Source organism: Myotis lucifugus, unplaced genomic scaffold, assembly GCF_000147115.1.
Source record: "Myotis lucifugus unplaced genomic scaffold, Myoluc2.0 scaffold_228, whole genome shotgun sequence".
NCBI classification, from domain to species: Eukaryota; Metazoa; Chordata; class Mammalia; order Chiroptera; family Vespertilionidae; genus Myotis; species Myotis lucifugus.
In genome coordinates this window covers 1,734,126-1,743,981 of record NW_005871276.1, presented here as the reverse complement: position 1 = coordinate 1,743,981, position 9,856 = coordinate 1,734,126, and positions in this window count along the sequence as shown.

Below are 9,856 nucleotides of genomic sequence, written 5' to 3'. Positions count from 1 at the left end.
ACAGGTACGCACCTCGCCCGTGTACCCGAGCACAGATACGCACCCCGCCTGTGTACCCGAGCACAGGTACGCACCTCACCTGTATACCCGAGCACAGGTATGCACCTCGCCTGTGTACCCGAGCACAGGTATGCACCTCGCCTGTATACCCGAGCACAGGTACGCACCTCGCCTGTGTACCCGAGTATAGGTACGCACCTCGCCTGTGTATCTGAGCACAGGTACGCACCTCGCCTGTATACCCGAGCACAGGTACGCACCTCGCCTGTGTATCTGAGCACAGGTACGCACCTCGCCTGTGTACCCGAGCACAGGTGCGCACCTCGCCTGTGTACCCGAGCGCAGGTACGCACCTCGCCTGTGTATCTGAGCACAGGTACGCACCTCGCCTGTGTACCCGAGTACAGGTACGCACCTCGCCTGTGTATATCTGAGCACAGGTACGCACCTCGCCTGTATACCCGAGTGCAGGTGCGCACCTCGCCTGGGTACATCTGAGCACAGATACGCACCTCACCTGTATACCCGAGTGCAGGTGCGCACCTCGCCTGGGTACATCTGAGCACAGTACCTGGGGCCTCCTGGGTGCACAGCTCTGGTCGCTGTGTTGGTGCCTTTGTGCAGCAGCCCTCCCTGTGGATGCCTCTCCTGACCTCTGACCCTCTCCCAGGCCGGCCTGCCCGTCACAGGAGAGTAGTGCCCACCACGCACGCCCCCCACTCAGCTGTCAACAGCTTGGGGTGGTGGGCCCCCCACCAGCCAAGGGTCTAGCCCAAGAGCTGGCCACACTTTTTCTGGAAAGGCCCAAATAGTGTATGTTTTAGGCTTTATGGACCCCATGACGTCTGTCACCTTGATCGATTCTGCCATCGTCTCTGGAAAGCTGACGTGGAAACCATCGGCCCGAGTGTGTCCAGCAAGGCTTCATTCACAAAAGCGCTTCCAGCTGGGCTTGGCCCCTGGCTTGGCCAAATGTCTTACAAAGGGGTCGCATAAACGTTTGTGGACTGGTGGGGGGCTGGCTGGTGGATGCATGAAAGAGAGAAAAGCGTGCTCGAGTTTGGGAACTGAGTTGGCCGGAGTACACAGCCAGGGCCAGAGCCCGTGACCACCTAGCCACCTGCACAAGAGGGAAAACAGGTGCCCGTGCGGGGGACATGCTCCCCTGGGCTTAGTGGCATGGAAGGAGGGTTGGGGACACAGCAAGGCCAACCTCCTGGGTAGGTGTTGTGGGGGTGGCCGGCACAGAGTGGTGGGGGCTTGCACAGCTCTGTCCGGACCCCGCCTCCTCCTCCCCTCATCACCCGTTAGAGTAAGAAGGCTGGTCTCCGGGTTGCTGCTCCTGTAGAGTTGGCACCGCTCTGGGCATTGTGGGTATCAAGTAGTATCAGGCCAGGTTGCTTCCTGTCTGCCTTTTTAAAAAATTTTTTTATTTTAGTGATTTCAGAGAAGAAGAGGGATAGAGAAACATCAATGATGAGAGAGAGTCATTGATCAGCTGCCTCCTGCACGCCCCACACTGGGGACCGAGCCCGCACCCTGGGCATGTACCCTGACTGGGAATAGAACCATGACCTCCTGGTTCATAGGTCGAGCTCAACCCCTGAGCCACGCCAGCGGGGACTTCCTGTTTGTCTTTAGCCAACCCAGAGCCAAGAGAGTGGCCTCACAAGTCCCGCGAGCAGGCAGGAGCCGGACCTGAGGCACCTCACCGGCGAGACCAGCACCGTGCTGTTCGAGGAAGGAGCCAGGAGCCAGGAGTCAGCCCCTCGGACGAGGCCCGACTGCGTTCCACCCTGGACTGTGCGCGCCCTCCCGCCTTCCTCTCTCAGCTTTTCCAGGGAGGCAGCGGTTACAACCACGGCTCCCATTTCCCACGGGAGAAACGGCCCGGAGGCTGCGGGAGGGCTGCTCCAGGCCACACAGGGTGGGGCCGTCTTCCTTCCCCCGGAAGCCACGCTGAGGCAGGGCCCAGGCAGCCCGTCTGCAGCCGGGAGCCCCCTGAGCCCCAGCATCGGCGGCCCAGGGTGGGGCCCGCTCCCGGGTCCCTTCACCATGACAACACCCGGGCCTGTCCACGGGCTCACCCGCCTCTCCGGGGGACGAGCAGAGCCCTCGCCCTTAGGAGCCTCCCTGTGCGGGGTGAACCCCTGTCACAGGGCTGAGACCAGGGACGGGGGCAGGTGAGGCTGGACGGGGACACAGTCATAAAGCAAGGTGAGCTGCGGGGCAGGTGCAGGACGGAGGGCCCAGACAGGACCCACCACGGCATTTCCAAGCGGAAAGTGGGCTGTTTCCACATCGTTCCCAGGTCGCCAGGGGACTGGGTGGCCACCTGAATCTCCTCCTCCTCCTTCCTTACGAAGATACAGGGAAAAGGAAACCAAAACCCACATTTCTTAGGAAGAAAGGGTATCAGTGACGGACTGATGCTGTCCTCTCTCACCCACGGTTCTTTGTTTTTTATTCTCCTTCCACGGTGACCCCCGTGGTGTTTCTTGGTGCTCCTTTTTTTTTTATTTGTTTGTTTTTTGTTAATCCTCACCTGAGGACATTTTCCCATTGATGTTAGAGAGAGTGGAAGGGAAGGGGGCGCAGAGAGAGAGAAACATTGATGTGAGAGAGACACGTTGATTGGTTGCCTCCTGCACACACCCCAACGAGGGGGCTGGGGATTGAGCATGCAACCGAGGTATGTGCCCTTGATCGGAATCGAACCCGGGACCGTCCGGTCTGCCGGCCGAAGCTCTATCCACTGAGCAACACCGGCCAGGGCTCATCCACGGTTCTTTGAATGAAAATCCTTCTTTGGACGTACATATAATTCTAATAGCGCCTCACACTTGTTTCCCACACACGTGAAGAGCCGGAGGATAACTTCGAGAAGTTAAACACGGAGCACGGAGCTTTATTTTCTTATTTTGTCAGATGGGCAAGTTCAAGTCCAAACCATTTAAGAACGTTGGGAGGGCAGCCCGAAATGCCACGATCCATTCGAAACTCAAACCAAACACAGCGAAAGGAGCGAAGGCCGCCTCTTGCCTTCCTCTCCATCTTCCCGTTTCTTTTCCTTCAAACGGATGAGCGGGAAAATGTTCCAAGTAGGACATGGACAAGGAGGAGCCCACGGCGGGCAAGCTGTCCTTTCCGTTCATGGTTCTGGGAGAGACAAGAAAAACAAAAACATCCACTGGAAGTGAGGGGGGCCCATTCCTGAATTTCCTTTCTTTTGCCAATAATCCCTGGATTACTTCTTCACTTCTCAAGCCTCACCTCCTTCTCTCTCTCTCTCTCTCTCTCTCTCTCTCTCTCTCTCTCTCTCTCTCTCTCTCTTCCAATGTTTAAAGCCCTGCCTCTCAACTCTCAACATTTTAAAAATTCTTAATGATGCAGCCTGAGGTTGCCATGGCAACCGGTTTCCGCTCTGAGGCGGTGGTGGAGGCCTGTGATGGGGCTGCCATTGAAATCACAAATAATGTTCCTTTTCTGGCAGAATTAGGGAGGCTGTCTCCCGTGCTCCCTGGTGGCTTTCCCCGCCCCGAAGAAGCGGGTCCCACGCACGGAGACACCCAGGATTGCATTTCCCTGGGACCTTCTAGAACGTCCCCTCCACGGCAGACAGGCGGTCCCTCGGGAAACACCACACGCACGCCCTCCGGTTATTTCCCTTCCTCGGTGTGAGACATGCTTCCGAGGAAGTCTGGCGACATTTGATGGGTCCCCCCACCCCCTTTTTAAATTGCCTTTGGTTTCCCGTTCTTAAAACAGCCAAGGTTCCTTCTCCTTGAACCCGAGGACAGCTTGCCAACAGCCGTGGGGACACAGAGGAGCTGTTTGGGGCCTAGGGCAGCATTGGTGACACTCCAGGAGGACTGTGTGGACCTGCCCCGCCTTCTCCTCCGGCCCAGCGGCCCCCAGCGCAGGCCGGAGGGGCGCCTTCTCTCAGTGCTGCCTCTTTTCCCTGACGCCTCCAACGAACCCAACCTGTCTCCCCCCTCTTGCCCGCGAGCAGCACAGCACTGACCCTGCACTGCCTGAGGTGCAGGTGGCCTTTGATGCCAAGCCAGTGTGGCGCCCTCCTGCCTCAGTTTCCATATGGGGCCAGTACGACACCTGTCATCCAGGTGAGCTCGAAGCAAAAGCCAGTCCCGTGGTTCTGAGTCCTCAGGAAGGTCAGAATATTAACAAAGGAGTCAGGGTGTGGGGCAGGGAAGGCTACGGGCCGAGGCCAGGCCTTGGACAGTTGAACGAGTGGGCAGATGGGCAGGGGGCAGAGGGGTCCCCGTGTCCCTCCCACCACAGGGCACCAGTGTGGGCAGGGAGACGGCCCTGCCTTCCAGTTGAGCACAGGCCTGATCACTGGTCTTGGACATTCTGAGAGCTGAGACTGTCCGTGTGACCTCCAAGTGCCCTTGGGACAGGATGCCACCCAGGAATGAGGGGAAACACCCGGGGATCTGCCAGAGTCCCACACGTGAGCGTGCGCTTGTGCGTGGGCCACGCCTGTGTGTGGAATACGCGGGGCTCTCACACGCTTCCCGTTGAGCCAGGAGGTGCCAGGTCACTCCGTGAGATACAAGCGCCTCAGGGATGCGACAGTCAACTAAACCGGGCAACCTGCATGCCCACCACCCAACGTCCCAGGCCAACCCAACGCACCCGCACCACCAGCTCCAGTTTGCCGGGCCTGAGTTCCCTTCTCTTTGTCTCCCCCACAATCTCCTGAGATAAATGGAAGCCCCTCCACCCCCCAGCCCTCCACCCCCCGAAAATTCTTCCTTTTCAGCTGCTCAGACCCTCTCCACAGAGACGCCGTATCCGCCCCCTCGAGGTGACGGAGCGGCTCAGAGCCTTGCATGGAAACAGAAAGCCTGTCTGTTTACTTGGAGAGCGGCCTCGCCAAGCCCTTCGCAGAGGCATCAATAACGCGGGAACAATGCCTGCCCCGCGGTCCAAGTAGCCGCACAAGGGAAGGCAGCGCTCGCTGGGGGTCAAGGTCTCCCCGAGGTGGTTGCGGAGAGAGCGCGGTAATGACGGTAATGACGGTGAAGCGCTCCAGCGGTGGAGATGCACTTACATGTGCGCGGGGAGCGCTTTTCACGTTTTGTTTTTTGGACAAAGAGAAAACTGAAGTGGGCAGTTTCCGTGAAACGCACACCCCTGTCCCCAACTTAGGCTGAGTGAGCGCTTGATCCCGGACCGTGAGCGCGTCGCTGCAGGCGTGTCTCCAACAAAAGATCCTTTCGGCGGCTGAGAAGCAGACCTTGGACTCTGCCCCTTCTCCTGCCCGTGAAAGCATTTCTCTTGCGGTGCCGCTTGCACACGGGGGCTCTCTGCCAGTGTCCGCGCCATGTGGAAGTTTGGAGCAAAACTTGTAGATCGGGGAGGTGAGCTACAGTGTGGCGCTGGGGTAGGGGCGGGGGTGGGGGAGGCGTGCTCGAACCCTTTCCTGGAGGGAAGGAGTCTAGTTCCGAGGGTGTGAGGTAGCAGATGGGACCTGAGGGAGCCCACAGGGTCGGACGTGTATCGGTTAGCTATTGCTCCACAGCGCTGCATAACAAACCACCCCCACACTCAGTGGGCAGCTCTGCATCCCTGTGGGCCTGGCACTGAGTGCGTGATGGGTGGCTCTGCCCCACACGTGTTAATTCTGGGGCCCCGGGGAGAAAGGGTGGCAGCCCCCCACCCCCCCTCTCCCGGGAAGGACTTCTTATGTGAGGGCCAAAGCAGAAGACAAGGTCTCTTAATGCCTAGGTTGGAGCTGGCCGGCTCACACCTGGCCACAAGCCACGGGCCAAAGAAAGCCACATGGCCAACCCAAGCCCACCGGTGCCTGACGGGCTGTGAGGAGCCAGGGCCGGGCTTTTCATCCCACATGCGACCACGTCTGCTGAGCACTCACCTGTCCCATCTGTTTACACTGGCTCCTTCCATGCACAGTCTCAGTTTTTCCTTCTCAGCAGCTGAGGGAATAGGAAGCATTATCCCCACTTTACAGAGGAAGCTGGTCAAGTAGAGTCCCCTGCAGAAGCTGACACAGCAGATCGGATGGAAAGCCAGGTCGGCAGGGGACAGGGAGCCCGAGCCGATGGAGGCGGCCCTCGCTGCTCCCGGGCCGCGTGGATGGAACTCCTTGGCGGGGGGAGGGGGCTCCTGGGGATCCCCACCCGGTGTCACGCTCCTCCACAGACACTGCACGCGGGCGGGAGACGGCCACGGCTTTCGGCACCTGCGGTGCTTTGCTGAGCCCTGGAGACAGCCTGCCGGGGACTGGAATCGTATCTGCGGGCATAGAGCTAGAGGAAGTTAGAAGACACTCGAGAGCTCATCTTGTCCAAATGGGGGAACTGAGGCTGGAGACTGTGGCAGCCGCTGCGGGTGCTGCCCCGGACCCTCTGCGGTCGCCTGGCTGCTCTCATTTGCCCCGCGGTCTGCCGATGCTCTTTAATCCCAAGAGCCGGCCGGTCGGCGGTGGCCTGCTTGCTAGCGGACTGCCCTCGGGCAGCCCCAGTCCACTTGGCTCAGAAGTGCTTGGGACCTGAGGTGTGAATGCCCCGGCGCCCGGACCCGGATGGCACAGCTCTGAGGGGTGTCCCCAGCCGGCTCCCGAGGGGCTGCACCGAGGTGGCCCAAGTCCTGCCAGATCCTACTCCCTCGCGAGGCCCCTTCCCTCCCCGTCCCTCACCCCTGCTCCCCTGCATCGTTCTCCTGAGGACACTTTCTAATCGATGATTTCACAGGAATCTGCTTCCCAGGGTTGCTTCTGGGGAGCCCTCCTGGGTCAGAGGGGCAGGACGGTCTAAAGCAGTGGTCGGCAAACTGCGGCTCGCGAGCCAACAACAGCTACCGGCCTTAACGCTGACCGAGCCAACTCCAGTTTCATTCACATCCGCCACTGAGCCCAGGGCACGTAGGTCATTGGTGTGACTGGGCTTCTGTCAGATGGTCCGGTTGCTCCCAGTCTGTTGGGGTCAGCACACAGGTCCTGGGCATCGCCCACGTGCCGGGCACAGACAGCAGGTGCCAAGATCGGGAGGCAACCAGGGCCACCCTGAGCAGCGTCTCCCCAAATCTCCTCTCTCCAGACCAGGAGGGCACCCCAGCCTCCCAGCCAGCTCCCCCACGCTGTCTGAGAGCCGCGGTCTCCTTCCCTTTCCTGGCTACGTGCCCGAGTGAGACACAAAATGCAGGCAAGGGCGCCAGGAAGCTTCCATTAACCCCGTCCTTGGACGAGACCCTGTGTTCAAGGCCTGCAACGTCCCCTCCTCGCGCTCAGCCTCTGCGCCCCGACTGGTGTTGTCATTGTCATTCAAAATCCCCAGAAAAAAGAAACGTTATCGAATCCACTTCTGCATTGAATGGAAATACACAAGTCTGCCTCCTTCCCCAGGAATGCTCCTGAGCCCCCCGCTTCTGTAAATAAAAGCCTTTTCCCTCTTTCTTTTCTTTCGCCCCTGGCAGTGCTGTTCGGCAGGTGGTATGTATGGAGGCTTCTCTGCAGAGCCAGCCTTTGGAGACCCCGGCTTAAGGAACTGCTTAAGTGTTCAATAACAGCGCGCACACGGCTCTAAAAATAAACACGTGCCTGTAGAGAACTTAACCCAGACGCCGCGCCTTAGCGGAGAGGGCATCCCTAATGGACTGGCCGTGCCCAGCGGAAAGTGAGCCCATTGCCGGGAGAGCCGGCAGCCTCGTCGGCGTGATACCAGGGGTGTTGCGAACGGCTGGCTAGGAGGGCTCAGAGGGGCGGTGACTACAGAATCCACAAAGAAAGACTTTCCCTGCGGAGCAATCTGCTGGGGACCCCCATCTCTGCCTTTCTGGGGGGCTCCCCACACAGGCTCTTACTCTTTAGATCAGTGATGGCGAACCTTTTGAAAAACCCTAACTTAACTCTGGTGCCGTGTCACATATAGAAATTTTTTGATATTTGCAACCATAGTAAAACAAAGACTTATATTTTTGATATTTATTTTATATATTTAAATGCCATTTAACAAAGAAAAATCAACCAAAAAAATGAGTTCACGTGTCACCTCTGACACGCGTGTCATAGGTTCGCCATCACTGCTTAGATCATCCCTTGCCCACCTGGGAAGAGGGAGAGTGGACAAGAACTGTGGAGAGAGTAGGCACGTTCAGGTGGCTGAGAGGACGTGCCAGGGGCCACAGGGTTGCCTTCCCGCCTGGAGGTGGGGAGTTGGGGTAGGGCAGCGCTTCTGAAAGGAAGGAAGCAGGTGACGGTGTCTCAGGGCAATGCTTGGGTCCTGCAGAGGTCTCTTGCAGCTGTCCGTGTGTGTGTGCATGTGTGCGCGTGCGTGTGTATGTGTGTGTGTGCATGCGTGTGTACGTGCACATGTGAGTCTGGCCGAGTCCTGTGCCCTCCCCACCACCAAAGAGTGCCTGGTGTGGCTGGTTTCCCGTGACACTCCTGGGGAAATAGCAGCCGCTATCACCTGCCATCGAAGTGGTAAGAGCTTGTCAAGGCCCCAGAACCTGCCCCTTTTCTCTGGGGCGCAGTGTTCACACCCGAGATGCTCTCCCTGACCCAACCCGAGGCCCCTGGTGCCGGCCTGGCCCCCTCCCGCCTGTCCCCAGGCTGCCCCACCTGCCTGGCCTCAGTGCTCCCAGGCCCCCTGGCTTGGGGAGCGGGCTGTGGGCACAGCCGGGAAGGTGTCGTGTGGGTCTGGGAGGGGCCAGCGAGGCCACACGGCCTTGCGGTCGTCCTGTGCCAGGGAGGGACCAAGCCTGGACCGTTCCCAAGAGGGAATTTACCGCCTGGAGCCTGAGACAGAACCTGACGGCAGAAGGTGCTGGGCCCTGATACAGGCCCCCTCCCCCCACACCCGCCCCAAAGACTCTTCTCCAGCTCCCGGTGTGGTTTCTCCAAGGCCACTCGCCAGCTGGGCCTCTGGGCTTTTCTGAGGACCCAGCGCTTCATCTGTGAAATGAGGCAATCGTGTCTGTTTCCTGAACCACAGCGAGGTTTGCGTGGACACGGTTTATGAAGACACCTAGCGGAGTGGCCCAGGTAATAGATGCTCGTTAAACCTTTTCATCATCACCATCATCATCACCATCATCATCACCATCATCGTCAAGAAGTAGCCCCGGGGGGTCAGCCCCTCCTGGCCCCTCCAGGGGGTGTGCTTTCCCACTCCCCGTTCCTGGACTTGGGAAATGGCCCTCCCTCCGCATTTCAGCGAGGAAACAGTTGTGTCCACACGGCTCAGCTGGCCCAGCTCCTGCGCGAGGACACACTAAGGCCAGGCTTCAGCCCAGATGGCTCTGCGCGCCGTCTCCTTCCCGGGCCCGGCGAGCCCCGGCCTTCCCCTGAGAGGAGCTGGCTGTTTCAGCAGGAGACCTGGCGGGGCCTTAATGAGCGGCTTGTTGAAGCATCACCCCCAGACACCCCCTAATGTATTCATGCCATAGGTCATTGGCTCGGGCGCCCTCATTAACAGCCTCTACCTGTCGCTGCTGGTCTTGAGGGAGGTGCGTCCGACCAGCAGCCTCTGCAGAGAGCTCCCTGGCCAAGCAGAGGGCACGGGGCCTGGGAGCAGTCCCTGGGGCCGGCTGAGCAACGGCCAGTGTGGCATGGTGGTGTGTTATGAAGACAAGCGAGGGATGGAGACAGAGAGTGGGGGAGGGGGTACAGACCTGGAGAGGGAAATGGATAGCACAAGGGAGGGGGCAGGGAGGGAATGCCGCTGGGCCACATGGGAATGAGGGGGGACAGGACCACCTGGAATGAGGGGGGACAGGACCACTTGGGGATGAGGGGGAGAGGACCACATGGGAATGAGGGGGGACATGACCACCTGGGAAGGAGGGGGACAGGACCACCTGGGAATGA